Source organism: Leptodactylus fuscus, chromosome 7 (assembly GCF_031893055.1).
Source record: "Leptodactylus fuscus isolate aLepFus1 chromosome 7, aLepFus1.hap2, whole genome shotgun sequence".
NCBI lineage: Eukaryota > Metazoa > Chordata > Amphibia > Anura > Leptodactylidae > Leptodactylus > Leptodactylus fuscus.
This window is the reverse complement of record NC_134271.1, coordinates 131,135,446-131,157,608: the sequence shown is the minus strand read 5'-3', so window position 1 is coordinate 131,157,608 and position 22,163 is coordinate 131,135,446.

Genomic DNA, 22,163 nt, shown 5'->3' with positions numbered 1-22,163 from the left:
CCATTACTCCAAATGTAGTTTAAGCATGGCCCAGAGTCACCCCTTGAACGTCTAAGGAACAAGTGCATTCAAGGCAGAGCAAAAAGAATGGTCAATATACAGGGTCAAGGGAGAGTCACACCATGGGCCCCAAACCTAACAAAATTTTTGAGGGCAGCCCCTGCCTTTATATACCACTTTATTATACAGGACAATGGAGTTCACCAGCTTCCGCCACATGGGGAGGGAGGGGGGTCTGGGAGCCATCCATCGCAGGGCAATTGCCTTCCTGGCTAAGAAAAGCGATTTCCGTAAAAAGATTTGTGAATGGTGCAGCCATACCTCTTCATCTAAAACTCCAAACAGACACACTTCAGGTAAGAGTGGAATCGGAGTGCCCAGTATATCAGATAACAGACCTACGACCTCGGACCAGAAACCTTTAACCCTTGTCTCTGGAAATTTTGCACCTCCAGTAGCCAGAGCAATTTTCACACTTTTGACATGTCTGAATAAAACGCATATTTCTAAATTAAATGTTTGTCAAAGACCCCCATACCAATATATTTTCTGAAAGCAGGGAGCCAGGGGAATATAGCTTGAGCAGTTCTATCTTGGAATGCTACATTATACTTGTATACAGTTGAGTTAAAGTTTTTTTTTCTAAAAAAAAAAATCCAAAATTCTAAATTTCTGACCTAAACTCTACCACATGCAGGGATATACTGACATCATTTCTTTAGTATACTAAAGTCTAAGGTGCCTTTAATTCATCAATACCACATATATGTGACTAAACTCGCTTTAAGACCCTAAAAAAGTGCACCTCAAAATCTTGATTTTGGCCTTAAATGTGAAAAAAATAGTAGCATGAATAAAACATGCCATAGACATTAGAATCAATGACTAAACCCCATAAACCTATATATTTCCAAACAGCAGACACCCTGATGATCATAAAAATACCATCTAGCTTATTATACTCACAGCCACCTTCATGCAACTTTTTATCAAACATTGATTTTTTGCAAAAATTACACAAAAGTTCAGCTTTGAGACTAAATCTCTGAGACAGTTTGAACTATATATACAGAAAACTGTCAAAGCTGAGTTCTTTGTGCACTAAGCAATACTAACTTTTAACAGTATATAATTGCTTAAATTTAAAGAAGAATCCCTTAACGTAAAGACATTATAGGAAATAGGGGGTTTGGATAACACTGATACGCAAGGTTTTGTAGTTTTGTAATGAATAGGTGTATCGGAATGGATTTTTTGCCCAGATTCCGAAAATGACCTTCAAAATTCCGTATCACGTCAGGTTTTTTCACAAATGATGGAAATGTGAAAATTAAAAAAACATAATTTTTTAATCACATTGATATATGACAACGTTTGTATCTTGTGAAAATCTTATCTGGAGGGACGGAATGATTGTGTAAGGGATAGATAAACATAAATACATACGCAAACAAGATATTAAGCACTATATACCAAAAAATTATTTTTGGTATATAGTGTATATAAAACTTAATGGAAGTCAATTACACGTCATCTGACAGACTTTATTCAGAATATTGTAAATAAAAAAATTTTTATATAAAAAAAAAAATAATGTAAAATATTCTGAATAAGGTCTGTCAGAAGACACTTTTTGTGTGAATGGGACTCCAGAGCAAGGACGGAACATTGGGTTCGGAAGCAGTGGCCTGTCAGAAGTACATTCACACCTGGCGAAAAAAACATTGTTTCACTTCCACTGGTTGATCCCTCAAAAATACTGTTGCCACCTTTGCACATCAAACTTGGATTAATGAAGCAATTCGTGACAGCTTTAAACAGGGACAGTAAATGCTTTCAATATCTTGTTGGTAAGTTTCCATCAATCACGTCTGAAAAAATGAAAGCTGGCATTTTTATAGGCCCACAAATACGAAAATTAATGGCAGACAACATATTCGAGAAAACCATGAGTAAGTGCGAATTGCGAGCATCGACTGCATTCAAAAATGTGGTAAAAAACTTTTTGGGGAATATGAAAGCTGCAAATTACACCATTTTAGTCGAGGACATGTTGGAATCCTATAAACTGCTTGGTTGCAACATGAGCGTCAAAGTTCACTTTCTTCATGCTCATCTAAATTACTTTCCATTTCCTCCTCATCCTCCCTTTCTACCCATCCGCGCTGCAACAATGGGACGATTCGAAGTTGCCCGGAAGCCTCCTGTATCACCATGACATCATCGGACAGCTCTTCTTGCTCCTCCTCCTCCATTAAACGCAGTGAAGCGGACAGATGTGTGGACCTACTCTCCAGCTGTGACGGATCGGATGCTATCCCTGACTCCTCTGTGTGATCTGAGTTATCCCTGATGTCAATCAGGGATTCTCTCAGAACACACAAGAGCGGGATTGTAAGGCTCACCATCGCATCTTCAGAGCTCACCCTCCTTGTGGACTCCTCAAACACCCGTAGGATGTCACAAAGGTCTCTCATCCATGGCCACTCATGGCTGAGAAACTGAGGCAGCTGACTTTGTGGCACCCTAGGGTTTTGTAGCTGGTATTCCATCAAAGGTCTCTGCTGCTCAACCACTCTACTCAACATCTGAAACGTTGAGTTCCAGTGTGTGGACGTCGCACAAAAGCCGGTGTTGGGGCACATGCAGGCATTGCTGGAGTGATTTTAAGCTAGCAGCGGCTACTGTCGACTTGTGAAAGTGGGCGCACATGCGCCGCACTTTCACCAGTAGCTCTGGAACATTGGGGTAGCTCTTTAAGAAACGTTGCACCACTAGGTTGAAGACGTGGGCCAGGCATGGAACATGTTGGAGTCCGGCAAGCTCCAGAGCTGCTACCAGGTTCCGGACGTTATCACAAACGACCATGCCTGGGCCCAGGTGCAGCGGCTCAAACCATATTGCCGTCTCATCGAGGAGGGCATCCCTCACCTCGGAGGCAGTGTGCTGTCTGTCCCCAAGTTGATCAGCTTCAGCACGGCCTGCTGACGTCTACCAACGCCAGTGCTGCAACGTTTCCAACTCGTAGCTGGAGTCAATCTAACAGCGGAGGAGGAGGCGGTGGCGGAGGAGGAGGAGGGTGTTCTTCCCGTGTCCCTGCCAGGAATTTTAGGCGGGGAGACGAGGTACATCGGGCCAGTTTGGGAAGCAGTCCTAGCCTCAACTACATTCACCCAGTGTGCCGTCAGTGAAATGTAGCGTCCCTGTCCGCATGCACTTGTCCACGCGTCGGTGGTCAAGTGGACCTTTGTGCAAAGCGCGGAACTAAGGGCCCGCCTGATGTTGAGTGACACGCGCTGGTGCAAGGCGGGGACGGCACAACGGGGGAAGTAGTGATGGCTAGGGACGGCATAGCGAGGTGCCGCAGTTGCCATCAGGTCCAGGAAGGCGGGAGTTTCAACAAGCCGGAACGCCAGCAGTTTAGCGATGTTGGCGTTCAAGGCTTGCGCGTGTGGGTAGTTAGCGGTGTATTTCTGCCAGTGCTCCAATGTCTGAGAGATGGTGGGTTGTTGTAAAGAAGCGCCTGATGGTGCCTTTGATGGTGCAGGAGAAGGAGATAAGACAGGAACAGGGGAGGATGAGGGAGAAGTCAACAAAGTGGCGGAGCAGATGAAGTGGTGTCCTGGCTCGTCCTCTGGAGTGCATCACCAGCACTGTGAGCAGTGGCAGAGGCAGTGGCGTGAATGGCGGGCGACGTTTGTCCTGCCGTTGCTGGCTGCCACTGATTCCAGTGCTTGGATTCCAAATGACAGCGCATTGAAGTGGTGGACAGGTTGCTCTTCTCAGAGCCCCTACTCAATTTCGAGAGGCAAATTGTGCAGATAACACAATATCTGTCCTCGGCGCATTCCTTGAAAAAACTGCACACCTTCGAGAAACGTGCCCTCGAGGTGGGAGTTTTTCGGGGCTGGGTACAAACTGGAACATCTTAGGAGATTCCGGGTGTGGCCTGGCTTCGCCTAAGCTGCTGACCTCTGCCTCTAGCTACCCTTTTTGGTGCTGCACCTGCCTCAATATCCACAATACTTTCCCTGCTTGACATCCGCTCTGTCCAGGTGGGGTCAGTGTCCTCGTCGTCCACCACCTCCTCTTCCAACTCCTGTCTCACCTCCTCCTCCTGCACAATGCACATGTCAACTGGCTGCCCTGACGGCAAATGCGTCTCATCATCGTCGATGAGGGTGGGTTGCTGGTCATCCGCCACCAAATCGACCGGAGATGGAGGAGGCTCCAGTGTTTGAGCATCTGGACACAGATACTCGTCTGTTAGCTCCGTGGAATCGCGAAATGGAGGGGCAGGTTGCGGTAGAGTAAAGGGAAGGGAGAACAGCTCTGGGGAGCTGGGACAGTTGGGGTTATTGTTCTGGGAAGATTGGGAATTTTGGGAGGAAGGAGGACAAAACTGTTGGGTAGGAGGAGGAGAAGAGGTAGAGGCTGACTGGCTAGTGGACAATGTGCTGTAAGCGTTATCCGACAGCCATTGCAAGACCTGTTCCAGGTTCTCGGGCCTACTAAGGTTTGTACCATGCAGCCTAGTTAATGTGGCAAGCAACCCTGGCACTGTGGAGCGGCGCAATGCTTGCTGCCCCACAGGAGTAGGCACGGGATGCCCTGTGGCATCACTGCTAACTTGCTCCCCAGAAGCATTCCCCCGACCTCGACCACGTCCCTTTCCGGGAGCCTTGCGCATTTTAATATGCTTTCTTTGCTTAAACACACTCAGAACCTGGGTGTATATGCCAATACCAATAAATTGAGGGTGTATGTAGGCCCCAATTTATTTGGTGGGATTAACACTCAGAACCTAGGTGTTTATGCGAATATCAAAAAATTAAGGGGGGGGGATGCAGCCCCCAATATATTAGGGGAATTCACACTCCAAAACTGGCACTATATGCCTATAGCAATAATTGAGGGTTGTATGAAGGCCCCAATATAACTATTATAACAACCATATAACCATCTAACTAGTACATCCAACATTGTTCAGAAATTGTGATAATAAGTAGAGTTGAGCGAACGCTGTTCAATCGAATAGGTATTCGATCAAATATCATGGCGTTCGATGTATTCGTTCACAATCGAATACCACGCGGCATACGCAATAAAAATTTGTATCCCCCTCCCACCTTCCCTGGTGTGTTTTTTGCACCAATAACTGTGCAGGGTAGATGGGACAGGAACTACGACAACAGAGGCAGTGAAAAAAATTGAAAACACTTGGCTGGCAAAAACATGTGACCTCCCATTTAAAAGAACGGCTGCCGCCCTAGTCACCATTTTTGCGGTCAGAGATAGGGAGAGAAACATATATGCTGAGGGCTAGATAGCGATTAGTTTCAGATAGGCAGGCAAGAACTAAAGAAGAAAGCCAACAGGTCTTCTCAGAGCTATACACTGTAGGGACATCAGTCCAGCAATCTACTGCATTTACAAGTTCATATAGCTGAAAAAAACCTTGAATTTTGGGGGGCTGCAAAATAGCAGCAATCCACTGCATTTACAAGGTCATACAGCTGAAAAAAACCTTGAATTTTTTTTTGGGGGGGGCCCGAAAAATAGCAGCAATCCACTTCAGTTACTTCTTGCTATATACGTGCAAAGCAGCTTTTCAGGGTGTATAATCCCAAAACAAGGATACAGCACAATTAGGTCAGGCTATGTCCACTCAATCCAGATATCCAGGGTGTGTACCACCAAAACCTAGGTGGGAGAGACAGAATTTCAGTCAGGATATGTCCGCTCTTTTCAGTTTTTCACGTTGTGTAACCCTAAAACCTAGGTGGGAGAGACAGAAATTCAGTCAGGTTATGACCGCTCAATCAGGCTATGTCCGCTCTTTTTGGTTTTTCATGGTGTGTAAGCCGAAAACTTAGGTGGGAGACCCAGAAATTCAGTCAGGCTATATCAGCTCAATCCAATTTTTAAGGGTCTACCCCCTAAAGCTAAGTGTGATACACAGCAATTCAGTCACGCTATATCAGCTCAATCCAATTTTTTGTTCAATCCAGTATTGTTTGCTCTCCATGATGTGAACTATGCCTTTGTCTCTTGAAAAGCAAGCCAACATGAAGTCAGCCATGTGTGCCAGTGTGTTACTTGGCATGACTTTGCTGTCCCCAACTGTAAGGGTCACTCTCCATTTCCTCCATTTTACACTCCCCTTCACACCATACGTGCTGAAGCAATGGGATGCACTGAACTGCACCCTCAAGCCTCGTGTGGGACAGTGACATGAAATGCCACTTCATCCCCCTCGTCTTCCTTCGCCAGCCAACGGTGCAAAGATGACAGGAGTGTACGCTGAATGTTTTATGCCTAGCAGAGGCTACTGCTCACTTACTAAAATGGCTGCACCTTTGAGAACCTTTGCACCAACAAGTTGAAAACGTGGACCATGTGTGGACCGTGTTTGAATCTGGCAAGCTCCAGATCTGCTACCAGGTTACGGCCATTATCACATATGCAAAAATACCTAGCCCCAGGTGCAGCAGGGAAAAACACATTGCCATCTCAGCCAGGATGGCATCCCTGACCTCGGAGGCAGTGTGCTGTCTGTCCCCCAAGCTGATGAGCTTCAGCACGTCCTGCTGACATCTCCCCACGCCAGTGTTACAGAATTTCCAGCTTGTAGCTGGGGTGGACGTTGCAGCGCAGTAGGCTTTCAGATACACAGGATATGTGTATTGCAGAAAAAAAGATGAGAAAATAAGTGTAGGCTGTAGAGCATAGAGGGATCGGAGAGGACAGAGCTGGGGTCGGCCAGGTATTCCCACAACATGCGCCTATACTTGTCCCTCCTGGTGACACTAGGCCCCTCAGTGGCGGTAATTTGGCCAGGGGGGGCCATTAACGTGTCCCAGACCTAGGAATAAGTCTTGCAACAGGGTAGAGTTTTGCATGCCTTTGCCTCAGCCCCCTTTTTTGCTGCTTAGCTTGCCTCCACATCTACACTGCTTTCACCCCTAGACATCACCTCAGTCTATGCCTCTGCTTCTAGCCACCTATTTTGTTGCTTAGCTTGCCTCCACATCTACACTGCTTTTGCCCCTAGACATCACATCTGTCCATGTCGGGTCGGTGGCCTCGTCGTCCACCAACTCCTCTTCCAATTGCTCACTGTCCCCTTACTGCAAACCGCACATAACCACAGCTCGGGCCTTGTCTGCATTGTACCCTGCTTAACGCAGCTGCCATATCCGGAATTGTGATGAGCGCATGCTAATGTTTCGTGTCCAGTGGAAAGAATGGGATAGGATTTCACATAAGTCTGCAACCCATGGAAAGTCATGGTGCAGAAACTGAGGGAGTTGACTTTGATGAACCCTTGGATTTTGGAGATGGAACTCCATCAAAGGTCTCTGCAGCTCACAAACCCTGCTCAACATATGGTATCTAGGGTTTCAGCGTGTGGGGACGTCGCACAACAGCCGGTGTTCGGGCAGATGAAGGCATTGCTGGAGTGTTTTGAGGCTAGCAGTGGCTCCTGTACACTTGCGAAAGTGGGCGCACAAGTGCCGCACTTTCACCAGTAGCTCGTGTACATTTGGGTATGTTTTCAAAAAACGTTGCACCACTAAGTTAGACGTGGGCCAGGCATGGAACGTGTTGGAGGCTGGCAAGCTCCAGAGCTACTACCAGGTTCCTGCCATTATCACACATGACAAACATGCCTGGCCCCAGGTGCAGCAGGGGAAAACATATTGCCATCTCAGCCAGGATGGCATCCCTGACCTCGGAGGCAGTGTGCTGTCTGTCCCCCAAGCTGATGAGCTTCAGCGCGGCCTGCTGACGTCTCCCCATGCCAGTAGCTGGGGTCAATTCAACGGCGGTGGAGGAGGAGGATGGTGTTTCAGCACTCCTGCCAGGAATATTGGGCAGGTAGACAAAGCAGGCCACCACAGTTTGCGACCCAGTCCCAGCCTCAACTATATTCAGCCAGTGTGCCGTAATTGAGATGTAGCGTCCCTGGCGCAATGCACTTGTCCATCGGTGGTCAAGTGGAACTTTGTGCAACTTAGCGCAGAACTTAGGGCCTGCCTGATGTTACGGGACACGTGCTGGTGCAAGGCTCAACTAACCCCAAGGGCCAAAAACACTGCTGGTGCATGACTCAACTCACCCAAAGGGCCAAAAACTAAATCTCTGCTGGTTAAAGGCTCAACTCACCCAAATGGTCTAACATTCTGCTGGAGCAATGTTCAACTCAATTAAAGGTGGAACATTTAGATGGCTTCTTTACAAACTGAGGGTCATTCCTTTCACTAAGATGTGATGGCTGTTTCCAGTTTTGGGACTGTAAGGGTAATATCCAGGTTCAGTTTGGGACTGCCCTTGTTAGGGCGGGAGCTATTGGGGTGTAAGGGACAGGTACCCAGGGACATCTAGGGCCTGTTGTGTTACTGATACCAATGGTAGCGACACCTCATCTCCTGATACTGTGGTAAGATCGAACCATTTTTTCTTACTGGTATAATACCGTGCATTGTATTCTGTGATTGATTTACAAAAGACGCAGTAATATTGCTATATACTCAAAACATGGTGTCCAACTGAACCAGTGGGATCTTGTGTAGGTGATTACCTACTAGCAGTTTTTGTCAATAGTGTATGTATTTATGTATGCTGACAGCATTTTTAAAAGGGGTAATTAAATGTTAAGTTTTAATAATTTTTGCATTAGTGCTTATTGGTATGTTTAATTCTCTGATGTTTTTGAAATAGCATCCATTTGACTGGGTTTTGCTTTTCTATACATTGCCTGTGCTTTTTTGTGATGGCTGTTTCCAGCCCTGATTATCCTGGTTGATCGTGTTCAGTAATGAGGCCAGCTCAGCATGAGGATCTTGTACGTTAGGTTGTCCATGCCAACTAATATGCATGAAGACTCGATCACAGTAAATGTCCTTATTTTTCTCCAATTCAATCTCTGAATGAACTGCTCTGAAAGATGGCCTAGGAACTGCTGTAATGGCAATCACTGGGTTTTCCTGTTCTGGTTCCAAAGAATCTTGTGTATTGCTTGAAGAAGAGACAATCTTAGTCTGACTGCTGGTTGCTTGTGCTGCAGCATGTGGAGTTGGGTCTGTCAGACTTGTGATGAACTCCTCATTCTGGATCCCATTACTTTCAACAGTCTCTAAAGTCTTTTGACACTTTGAATTGTGTTCTGTTCCAAAGGACTCTGTGTTTAGATTTGGCTCAGTTGCAGCTCCAGGTCATGCCTTGGAAGGCAAGGTTTCCTTTAGTGGCTCCATCTCAGCAGGATGATGATGGTGAAGCTTGGTTAAATCTCGTGTCGGAAGGGAAAGTGGTTTCTGATCTACATCTAAAGTACTGGAGCATGTTGTTTGGACAATTAACACCTGATCAGAACCCTTTAGAGGTAATGTAGAGTCCCATATTAGAGGACCATTACCGCTAGTAGTGGTTGCAGCCAATTCTCCACCTTTGCGGCCCTCTAAATAAAAGTTACCCCCAGGACTTGATGCCAAAATATTATCAATTTCACAATCAAAATCAAGGTCAATGTCCATGTCCTCAGTCCAATCCACTGCATCAATCCAACACAATGAGAGGGATGGTTCTGGAACCACTGTTTTAGGGTCTAAGAATTTTAAAGGGGCCAACACTCTGCTGGTGCAAGGCTTTACTCACCCAAAGGGCCTAAAACTCTGCAGGTAGAGGCTGAAGTCACCTGAAGGGCCTCAATCTCTGCTGGTATCTCAGCTTAAGGGCCTCTAACTTAATTTGGAAGGGCTCATGTTAAGGGCCTTAAAAGTGAATTTTGGAAGGTCTTACCACATCTCTCACACACACTCACACACACAATGACAGTTAAGGGTGGGGACTGATGGATTTTCCATTGCCTATTCCATCTGTGGTTGTCATGGGCAACGTGATTTAAAGGGGTGCTTGTTGATGCTTGTTTAGCTTAAATTGGGGTTTGTGTCCATCCATTTGGGGAATAAAGAAGGTTTCCAGGTATTTTCACACTTTGATAGAGGTTTTTTTGGAGTGTGAAAAGTGTGTAGTTGATAGGTTGTGATGTTGGGGTAAAACAGTGACTTGGGCTTGTTAGATGCCCCCAGACATGCTGCCCCTACTGTCCCAGTTGCTTTCCAGGGTGTTGGCATCATTTCCTGGGGTGTGATAGTGGACTTGGTGACCCTCCTGAGTCGAATTGGTGGGATCCCCTGAAACGAAGCATTTTCTCCCATAGACTATAATGGGGTTCGATATTCGTTCGAATAGTCAAATATTGAGCGGCTACTCGAAACGAATAACGAACATCGAATATTTTACTGTTCGCTCATCTCTAATAATAAGACAATGAAACCCAAGTGCCGCCCCATACCTTTCACCCTCCATTTATAGGTTTTAAGATTTTTTTTTCCTTGTTGAAGCATCTAAGTACATCATATCAGCCCAAAGAAATTGTACCAGTCTGTAAATTATATAATTTCTGTCTGTTGCCAAAGGCATTCTTTTGATAAAATTGTCTTAGATTACAAAAAAAATAAATTGTGTTAATTTATTTACCGTATTTTTCGGACTATAAGACGCACCTAGGTTGTAGAGGAGGAAAATAGGGAAAAAAAATTTTGAAGCAAAAAATGGTAAAATATTTAATATATGGGAGTTGTAGTTTTGCAACAGCTGCAAGGCCACATTGACAGGTGACCCTGCAGCTGTACGGGGATGTATAGAGTGTTTTTTTTTTGCGGGACCAGATGTACTTTTTAGTTATACCATTTTGGGGAATGTCTATTGCTTAGATCACCTTGTATTGAAAAAAACCCCGGCGGTTTAGCACTTGTGATATTGACGTTCACCGTACAGGAAAACTATTAGTAGACCGTGCATTTTCGGACACAGGGATACCTAATGTGTACGTGTTTGACATATGATTTTCTACTTTTATATGTATTCTAGGGAAAGGAGGTGATTTAAAACTTTAGAACTTTTATTTATTTCATTTTTTTATTTATATATTTTTAAAGCTTTTTTTTTTTTTTTTTTTTACTATTTTATTCCCCCCTGGGGGCTTGAATCTGCAGTCACTTGATTGCAAGTCGCATAGACGGCAATAAACTGTATTGACGTCTATGGGACATTCTGTACATTCTGTCATAGACCCAGCCGCAATACTAATATATAGCAGTGACAGGCCTGGGAGCCTTCATTAGGCTCCCGGCTGTCACCCGAACAGGTCAGCTCCTGCGATATCGCCGCGCAGGAGCCGGCTTGCAACTTTACAGGTATGGGACCGGCCCCGGGGGAGAAGGGGCCACCGATACTGACCTGGCATCCGCTATACTAGAGAGGTGGATGCCGGTGAGGGATAGACGCCGGCACAGGTGCCGGGGCCTGAGACATCGCTGTGCTCCTCTGCCCTGCATGAAGCCAGCGGCGGGGGACGGAGGAGCGGAATAGCATCGCCCCTGCTGCTGCTGGCTTCATGCAGGGCAGAGGAGCTCAGCGATGTTTCAGGCCCCGGCACCTGTGCCGGCGTCTATCCCTCGCCGGGATCCGCCTCTCTCTCCGCAGCCACATTCGGACTATAAGACGCACCCTTCTTTTCCCCCCAAATTTTGGGGAAAAAAAGTGCGCCTTATAGTCCGAAAAATACGGTAATTTCACATGAATCCAATCCATTTAGAACAGGGGTGCTCACACTTTTTCAGCATGTGAGCTACTTTATAAACTGACCAAGTCAAAGATCTACTACCCACTTCTTGTGGTCGGGCCCTGTGGGCGCAGCCCGGAGCGGGGCTGTGGGCGGGGCAGAGCGTGTGTAATGTAAAATTAAAAAGAAGCATAGGGAAGCCATTTTGTCTACTACCAGAGGTCAGCTCAGGCAATCTTCTACTATATTGAGATATATTTAATCCTGCTTAGTGGACATACCCCACCTGTTGCGACTCTAATATTTAGTATATCTAGTAATGGGCACCTTGGAAGCTCCCCCTAATGGAGTCGGCCCCTACTGCAGAAGGACTTCCAAGAAAGGTACGGATAGCATGCAGCTGGCCTTTGGCGAGCAGCATGTAATCCAGGAATAACCCGCCCACAGGATATATAAGTCGGTAATGAGCATTGGGACTTCAGTGCACTCACAATTGGAAGAAATCCATGGGGACGCCCGTGGAATTAACTCTTACCAATCTGACCTGTTGTTGAAGCTTTGATGTACATGCCGATCGGATCAATGATGTCGCAATAGGAGGGTAAGAAACGCCTAGCTAATTTGTTAACCTGCTAGTATGTGTCTGCCCTGCATTTTTCTTTATTCTATCACGGAATCCAAAAGAACCCTATCAATTTAGCAAAACAGCGTGAGAGCAGGAGACAGCGCTTCAGTGTCTGCTTGTTCACAGCGCAGGCTTAGAGTCATCTCTGGACACTGGCAGGCCGGGCTTTGCACTTGTTCACAGTCAGGGCTGCGGCGGCCCCGCCTGCAAGTGTTCGGAGATGACTCTCAGCCTGTGCTGTGAACAAGCAGCACCCCGTCTCCCTCTATCGCTAAGAGTGGGGAGCGCGTCATCCCTGCTGCCCGGCCTGCAAGTGTCCAGAGTGCTTGTTCACAGCGCAGGCTGAGAGTCCTCTCCAGATGACTCTCAGCCTGCGCTGTGAACAAGAAGACACCAGGGATCCCTGGCTGCATCCCGCGATCGACCCAAACGTCCTTTGCAATCGACCGGTAGATCGCAATCGCCGTATTGGGCACCCCTGATTTAGAAGATCCAATTTAACTTACCTGGGAGTAAATGGATTGAAGATGCCCCGTGTGAGATCTAGTTATGTCGGAGAGTGTTTTTTTTGACACCCGTGAACAGTATAAGTATAAAAAGAATTATAAAATATAGGAACAGATTGAAAATAGAATTAATTCTTACCAGTGACCATCCACAACAGCATCACCTGGAAGTTGACCCTGTGTCCTATAGGGATAGGAAACAAAGAGGTTAAAAAAGCAGACCCCTCCCCATAGATATTCAGTGGTTATAAAATACCAAGGGACACAGCGAAAGAATAAAATCACCAAAAAACATATGTTTATAATAGGGAAGGAAATCAATCCCTTCTCACCGGTGAAATTTTTTGATTTTGACTCTCCACCTCCCAAACCCCATAACTTTTTTTAAATTTTTCAATTCACAGAGCCATATGAGGGCTTAATGTTTGCGGGACAAGTAGTTCTACATAATGGTACCATTTATTATTCTGTACAATGTACTGGGAAGCTGGAAAAAAAAAATCAGAATGTGATGGAATTGGAGAAAATTAGCATTTGTGCAATTTTCTCATGGACTTCATTTTTACGGTGTTCACTGCTACACAAATGAATGGAAAGTAATCCTGGGAACCTTTAATAGATTCCAAGCTGACAATGGAACGGGATCCCACCCTGGATTTTGCTCCAGGAGTTGCCAATCCCTGGCAAAATGGCCTCAATGCCTACGATCAGTCAATAAGTAGCTATCAGGACTAAAGTCATCTGATCTCTCATCACCTTTTGAAGGATACCTCGGAAGTAGGCGAATTGGTGGAAGTGTAAGAGAGTACTACTATCTATTGGCCGAACAGACAATCTTGTAAGAAGCCTCAGGCTAATGGCTGCGGCACATGCGCAGTCGGCGCTTTCAGTTGAAGATACAAAGAGGCAGTCGCAAGAAGAAGATGGAGGGTGTCGCTGGAGAGTTTGCAGACAGCACAGGGGTCGCGTCTCCCCCCCTCCCCCCATGCTGTTTGAGTGGAGGGAGACTGGAGACTCATATGCATACAGTGTAAACAGGGAATATCACTGGAAGGGTGGTGCTGAGAAGGCATCTAAAAGTAGGGTAAAAATAACCTTTCTTAAGGCTATTCCGACGTGGTAGGTCTGAAAAAAAGGATTCTAATGAAAGACTCAAGGAGCGGAGGTTATGACATTTATTTTTAAAATTAAGTTAAAAAGTTGGAGCGAGGGCATGGGGAACTAAAGCCGAAATTATATATCTATCCTGGACAACCCATATAAGGGTTGGCAACATTTACTTACTGAAAATGATTTGCGTTTACTAGATTAACTTAACATATAAGAAGGGACATTTGGTGCTTGTATCTCAACAATCGAAAAAGGGAAATTTTCTGAAACCAGAGAATTTAGCTCTGAGACTGAATTTAGCTCAGCCCATCCAAGTAAGACACTATTGTTAAATTCTCTCGCAAACGTCGTCAACTCTGGGTCTACGTCTTCACAAACATCTTTCACTAGTTCCCTCTTCAACATGTCAGAACTCCACAATAGAGACACAAATTGGCACATCACTAGTAGGAGAGACCTATTCTGGCGCCCTCACAGGACAAAATATGAGATTGTGGGGATAACGTCTATCCTTAGGGAGAGACCACCTTCTCAGGTGTGTGGAGACTTATACAGCCATAGTTGCTCCACTGCAAAGGAACATGGGAAGAATATGCAAATCTGTCTCCCAAGATGTAAACAGGGAGACAGTGCCTCTGTTATGCTGCCCTCTATAGCAAGCACCCTGAACAACATGCCCGACTTCCCAGAAGCCTTTGCTGCATGATGCGAGCTTATAACCAAATCAATTTCTCAGCTACGGACGGCACTGTTTCTGTCTCTTTGGACGTCATCAGCACAGCACAGAGAGAACTGATTTGGTTTAAGTGAGAGGCTGAAAGACCAGATTGTGGGGATAACGTCTATCCTTAAGGAGAGACCACCTTCTCAGGTGTGTGGAGACTTATACGGCCATAGTTGCTCCACTGCAAAGGAACATGGGAAGAATATGCAAATCTGTCTCCCAAGATGCAAACAGGGAGACAGTCTCCCTGTTTACATCTTGGTAGACAGATTTGCATATTCTTCCCAAGGACAAAATATGGTCAATACACCTTTACCCATCAACAGCTCTTTTTAGGGTAAGGCATCCAGCTTCGAAGCAGAGACAAAGGGGATGTGAACAGGCAGTGATAGAGTCTTTGACCAATAGCGAAAATTAATTCCAAACGATCAATCTTTCAAATATTTAATTCACATTTTCTAAAAATAAATAAATAAATAAAAAGCATTTTTCAAAGGTTTTTCCTTTACGCCGACACATTCTTTCAATTCCTTAACTTGGATAAAAGATTGTAATTTATTTACATACAAACTAGTTACAGAAATTTGAAGTCTGTCAAAAAAAAAAAAAAAAAAGAGATCCAAGGACTTGAATCCCTATAAGAGTTGTTGGATGAAAGTGATACTGGAAGGGGAACTTTGCGGCCTTATTCTCTAATTTGAAACCACGTTGGAAAGTAACCCCCTACATTCTCACAATATGGAAGTTTTTGTATACAGTGTCTCTAATGAGATAAAAGCAATACTTTAATTCACAGCTATGGGTGCCGCCATGATGCGGCCGCCCTCTGACCCGGCAGTGACATGATTCGCCGGGCTCAGTGTCTTACAAGAGCTGCTGGGTCTTACAGGACCCTGATCAGCTCTGTATACAGTGTATACAGCGTACAGGAGGTTGGATTCCTCCTGCAACTGAGGCTAAATGTAGCAGCTCCATTTATAGGAGAAATCAGCCTCCCTAACAAAGAAAAAAGTAATCAGATGTCCCCAAAGGACTCTTATCACCTTATGGGGACACATTCTGAAAAAAAAAAATATATATATATATAATAAAAAAAGTTTAAAATAAATGAAAATAAAATAATTAAAAAAAATAAATAAAATAACGCTAATAAAACACCGTTATTAAAAGTTATATCCCCCACCCCCGACAACACCATACAAAATAAAAATTACAGCAACGGAGAGGAAAAACTATATTATAAAGTTCTTTAGTAGCACTTTGTGTTATTAAATAAAAAATAATAATAAAGTGAAAACCAGACACAATTTTCCTCCTATTATGTTTATATTTTACCGGATATAAAAAAAAATAAATTAAAACACATTCGAAAATAAAAACAACATAAAAATAAAGCCCTATGTGTCCCTGAAAAAAGATGCAAAAATTAGTTGAATGAGACATACGAGAAAAATGTTACAGCTCTGAAAACTGCACATACAAAATAAACCCAAAATGTGTCTGGTCCTGGACCACAAATTGGCCCGGTATTGAAGTGTAGAGTATTCGAAGAACTGAGAAAACGGGATGACACAGTTTGCAAACCTACTGAGAAAAGAGAAAAAATTGTTATCATGAATGGAGATGACTAAGTCGATATGGCTATAAGTTTGTTACAGGAAGATGAAACTTAAGAAGTCTTGAGATTTGACCCTACAACTACTTATTTAGGACTCAACAGCTCTTGTAAGACAATGAGCCCGGCGGATCACGTGACCGCTGGGTCAGAGGGCGGACGTATCATGGCGGCGCCCATAGCCGTATATACAGCGCTCATTGAGCACTGTATACACAGCGATCGAGAAGGTTTATTCCCTTCCCTGCCATCTCTCTGAAGTTACAGCCGGCTCCCAGTGAAAGCAGCTGCACGATCTCCGTGCAGCTGTGTTCTGACTGGACGTACCGGTACGTCCTGTCAGAACTAGGCAACCACTATCCGGACGTTTATAGTCTATGGGTGGTCCGGAAGTAGTTAAATCTCATAACGTTTTTGCTCAGTAATGTTTACCGTTCTTAATTACGCACTTTTTATCCCCAAAAGAAAGGAACCGCAATGGGTGCGGTGTGCTTATAGACCTACACTAACCTTTTCTCAGGGTGGTGGGAACATCTCTGCTTTTTTCTGACAATTTGTCATTCTATACCAGCCATATCTCCGTTTGGGGGAGATGTATCAATGATGTCATCATTTTATGGGAAAGTGACAGATTGTTGTTTGAAGATTTTGTTTCTGTTTTAAATAATAATGTTATTGGAATGAAATTCACTTCTGAAATACACAAAACCACAACCAGCTGAAAGGATTACCCTTGAACCTGATGGCATCATCTCCAAGAATATTTATAGGAAACCTACATCTACCAATGCTCTCCTACATTAGGAAAGCTTCCATCCATTAAGTCTTGAAAGGGGAATACTTTCTAGCCGATATTTACAAACATGTCGTAACTGCTCAAATAAGGGCTCGTTCACATCTGCGCCCCCCTCCGTACTGCAGGTTTCCGTTTCCTGCATAAAAAAGAGCAGGAGACGGAAACCTGCAGGACTCTTTCTCACCCATTCATTTGAATGGGTGAGAAAGATGTCCGGCTGTGTGCGACGGTGAGCGTTTTATGCTCTCCGCCGCGAAACCGGTTTTTTAAATCTGGACACAGAGTCGGACATGCAGTACTCTGTGTCCGGATTTAAAAAAACGGTTTCGCGGCGGAGAGCATAAAACGCTCACCGGCGCTCACGGCCGGACCCGGTCTGTGGTTTCCGTCTTCTTGCATGCAGAAGACGGAAACCACAGAACGGAGACCTGAACGCAGGTGTGAACCTAGCGTAAATAGAATTTTCTTAAGGAATGTGAGGCGCTGTATAATCATTTTTGAGCATGTCAATGTCCTAAGAAGGTTCTTCTTAAAGAGGACCTTTCATCAGATTGGGCACAGACAGTTCTATATACTGCTGGAAAGCTGACAGTGCACTGAATTCAGCGCACTGTCGGCTTTACCGATCTGTGCCAGGTGTAAAGCGCTATCGGTCCCGATACCGTAGCGCTTTAGTGTCAGAAGGGCGTTTCTGACCATTAGCCAGGGACGCCCTTCTGCCCAGCAGCGCCTATCGCGCTGTACTGTGGAGCAGGGAGGAACGCCCCCTCCCCTCCTGATAATACTCGTCTATGGACGAGCAGTGTGAACAGAGGGAGGGGGCGTTCCTCCCCGCTCACACTGTATAGCGCGATAGGCGCTGCTGGGCAGAAGGGCGTCCCTGGCTAATGGTCAGAAACGCCCTTCTGACACTAAAGCGCTACGGTATCGGGACCAATAGCGCTTTACAGCGGGCACAGATCGGGAAAGCCGACAGTGCGCTGAATTCAGTGCACTGTCAGCTTTCCAGCAGTATATAGAACTGCATGTGCCCGATCTGAAGAAAGGTCCTCTTTAAAGCCTTTAAAGAGATCCTATCATTGGATACCCTTTTTTTCTGACTAACACGTAGGAATAGCCTTAAGAAAGGCTATTCTTCTCCTACCTTTAGATGTCTTCTCCGCGCCGCCGTTCGGTAGAAACCTGGGTTTTCTTTGGTATGCAAATGAGTTTTCTCGCAGCACTGGGGGCGGTCCTCAGCGCTCAAACAGCACTGGAAGCGTCCCCAATGCTGCGAGAGAAATCTCCAGCGCCGCCTCCATCTTCTTCTGGAACACCCTCTCCCCGTGTCTTCTTCCATCCTGGGTTTCAATCTTCTAGGCCTTGGGCAGAGCCGACTGTGCATGCCAGCGGCTACAAGAAAATGGCTACTTACTCAGTAAGCTGTGTAAGCGGCCATTTTCTTGTGGCCTCTGGCATGCGCAGTCGGCTCTGCCCGAGGCCTAGAAGATTGAAACCAAGGACGGAAGAAGACACATACTCCAGTATGCAGTCACTACCAGAGACAGGCCCCAGGGAAAGTTAGCACATGGATACAGACCACTCAAGGGTTCTGTCCCTTGTGGTAATTGTAAATTCTGTAGATTTTGTATGCTAGTGTTAAAGGGGTTTTCCCAACTGTAGATATTAAAATATAGAATATCCGACAACTAATCACCTGACGAACATCTGGTGTCATTTGTGCAGCTCAGTGACCTAAATTATATGTAGGAAAAACTATAAAACTAAGATGACAGACTTCACAGCGTATTAGTATCATCGGTAATCATGAACAATCATCAAGGTGAGCTACAATCCCAGACCACGCATGGACAGGTTTGTTGAAGTTTTGGAATAAAGCAGCCATGTTTTTCTAATCATGGACTAACCCTTTAACCCTTTCCTGCCGCAGCCATTTTTCCAGAAGCCATCTTTTTTATTTTTCCTTTCACAAAGCCTTATAAGCTCTAAATTTTTGCTGGACAAATTGCACTTCATAATGGTATTTAATATTATTACTAAGGTGAAAAATGGAGAAACACTGCTTGTTCAACTTTTGTACGGGATCGAAATGCATGCGCGCATGCTCAGTCGGCTCTGCCATTTTACTGTGGCCGTTTACAGGCACAGTATGCGCATGTAAATGGCCACAGTAAAATGGCCGAACAGACATGAGTAGTCGGGTCTGCCCAAAGTCTGATGGCAGTGGCGACTGAGAACGCGTGGGATTTCAATCCAGTAAGAATCAGCACTGATGAATAATTTACTATTAAAACGTAGCATTTAATATGCACCCCTAAAAAAAGACAAGAAAAAATACACACTGATAATGTGAGGAAAAACGCTGTACATATACTCGGTACCGGCTGGTAAACAATAGCATCACAGGGTAAAGAAATAATTGTTTCGATCTTACCCCAGCCGATGCACTCTGTGGTTCGCCAATTCGTCTAAGTGTCCCTAGGACAACCCTGGGAAGCTGACCCTGCGAACCCCAAGATTGACTCCCGTCCTAACAAAGACCGTACCAAGCTGTACCTTAACAAACACTCAACCCTATACGTCCCTGCGCATTTCAAGGAATAGGCAAACCTCTCATCAGGGGACCTTTCTATACTAGTGTTTAAAAGACAAAAAACAGCAACATCTTAAAGTTTTTCAACAAATGTTGCGGACCATAGCACAATGGTGCAGTGGTACCTTACTAAAGGAAGGGACAGTGGTCCAACATAATACCCCCCCCCCCCCCCTCTCAAAAAACAGTAGCATCCTCAGGCTAAGACTGTCTACACGGCAGTTAGATGCTGTTTTTTGAGGGGGGGGGGGGGGCATTATGTTTGACCACTGTCCCTTTTACAGTATCAGTAGGTATTGGGCGAACCTTGCCAGTGGTTTCATTCAGACTGAACACTGCCGAACCGGACTCTGGAGTTTCTTCTGATCCCAAAGTATAATAAGCGAAGTCCCATGGGACGTGACCACACATAAAAACTGTGTTAACTCTCCTGAGCACTGGCGTGACTCCTTGCTGTCTTCAGGTCTCCTGGCTGAAATTGGGGACCGTTGAAGCCTATGATTGGTCACATGCTTGCATCCATTCTCACAATGCCACGTGACCCCCTAAGGCCCAATCACAATCCTCAGCGGTCCCCGATTTCAGTCAGATGAGCCGAAAACAGCACGGAGAGGCAGGTAAGACAGTTTTTTTTTTACGTTTGATCACCTCCCCTGGGCCTCCGATTATTATACTTGGGGGTCTGAAGAGATCCTAGAGTACAACATTGGAAGTTCCAATTCAGAAGTGTTTAAATATTGTAATAACCGAAATGAAATAAGCAATGTGAACAAAATCACGTCCGGGACAATGTTCGGTTTCGTTATTTTTATATAGTCATATATTCCATTGGTCCTATCAGGCAAGACTGATGACAAACAAAACTGAGCTGAAAAACAACCAGGTATAGGAAGTGCTCCATATTTTGCAGCTCAATCCTGCAGTCCCTACAAAAGTGTGTACATGTGTATTACATGTACACATGTGTATTGGCCCCTAGAAATTAAAGGGACCCTTATCATTTAAACACTTTTTTTTTCTAGTTGACACGTCGGAATAGCCTTAAAAAAGGTTATTCGTCTTCTACCTTTATCAGTCACCTCCGGCCCACTGTTCGGTAGAAATACCGTTTTTTACCGGTATGCAAATGAGTTCTTTCGCAGCACTGGGAGCGTCCCCAATGCTGCCAGAGAACTCTCTCCAGCGACGCCTCCATCTTCAACAGCAACCGTGTCTTCTTCCAGCTGGGGTCACACGCCGCTCTTGCACGCATGTGCAGTACGATCCTGTAGTTCTCTGTAGAACGGTGGGCCGGAGCCGACTGATAAAGGTAGGAGATGAATAGCCTTTCTTAAGGCTATTCCGACGTGTCAACTAGAAAAAAATTGTGTTTAAATGATAGGATCCCTTTAATAGAGCTGTACGTAACAAATAGGTGGACAACAAATGGTCCTCACTATAGTGTACAGTTTTCTGACATGAATTATGCTGAAAATTTCTGCCATCTCCATCCTTGCACACGGCGTGTGCCTGACTTATGAAGAGGTCAGAGCTGCTTCATGCTTCAGCCATGCCCTGCGCCTGTCAGGGCCTTTATTAAAGGGGGTTGTCCCATCTCAAGGATCCTATCTATACTGCTAGCTTTTGTGGATTTAAGACTTTTCCTAAATACATTGCTTTATCAAAACTGCTTTGTTTGGTCGCTATCTGAGATTATTCACTTCTTTGTTTACACTGCGTCACCATAACCACAGACCTGGGGATGGTTTTGATCTTATCTCTCCGCCCAGGACAAGCGATGTAGCTCCCTGCTCTCAGGAGGGGAGGGGAGCTGAGTGCTCGAAGCAGCTTGTATTTCTGAGCTGTTTATCTCTCTGCCCAAGACAAGTGATGTAGCTCCCTGCTCTCAGGAGGGGAGGGGAGCTAAGTGCTCAGAGCAGCTTGTATTTCTGAGCTGTTTATCTCCGGCTCTTCCAGTTATCAGTCGGCTAATTGAATTTTGCTGATAAGGGCTGAGATAGGGAGTCTGTTACCTCTGTATGTAACACAGACCTAAAACGGAGTTTATTGCAAGCTAACTCTTAGATCCTGTAGCATGTAAGTTTGGGTTTCTCATCCCCTATCAAATACATCTCTGCTACATCAGCTTCATATTGTGCACCTTCCAGTGATACTGTGCTAATTTATTTACAACTATCCCTCATTACTGACTGCAAACGTACTGCTATGAAGAGAGATAGCAGAACAAGTGAAAACCCACCCTCCAATTTCCTGAGAAAACCAGGAAGTGAACAAAACATACAGCCTGCTAGTTGTTGAACAGACGAGTAGGGAATACCCCTTTAACACTAGCATACAAAATCTGCCCTATAATTTTTTTTCACTGCGGAAAACAATCCTCGATAATGTACCAGCTGTATCTGTATTTGTCGGCCATATCTATATTTTACTACCACACTGTATACGCCATAAACAAGTGAAAAAAAGCCCATACAAAATAATAGTACGACATATATTTCCAATAATAGTTTTACAAGCAATAACTCATGAAAAAAACAAAAAAAAAAAACAAAGTTGAGCACTAAA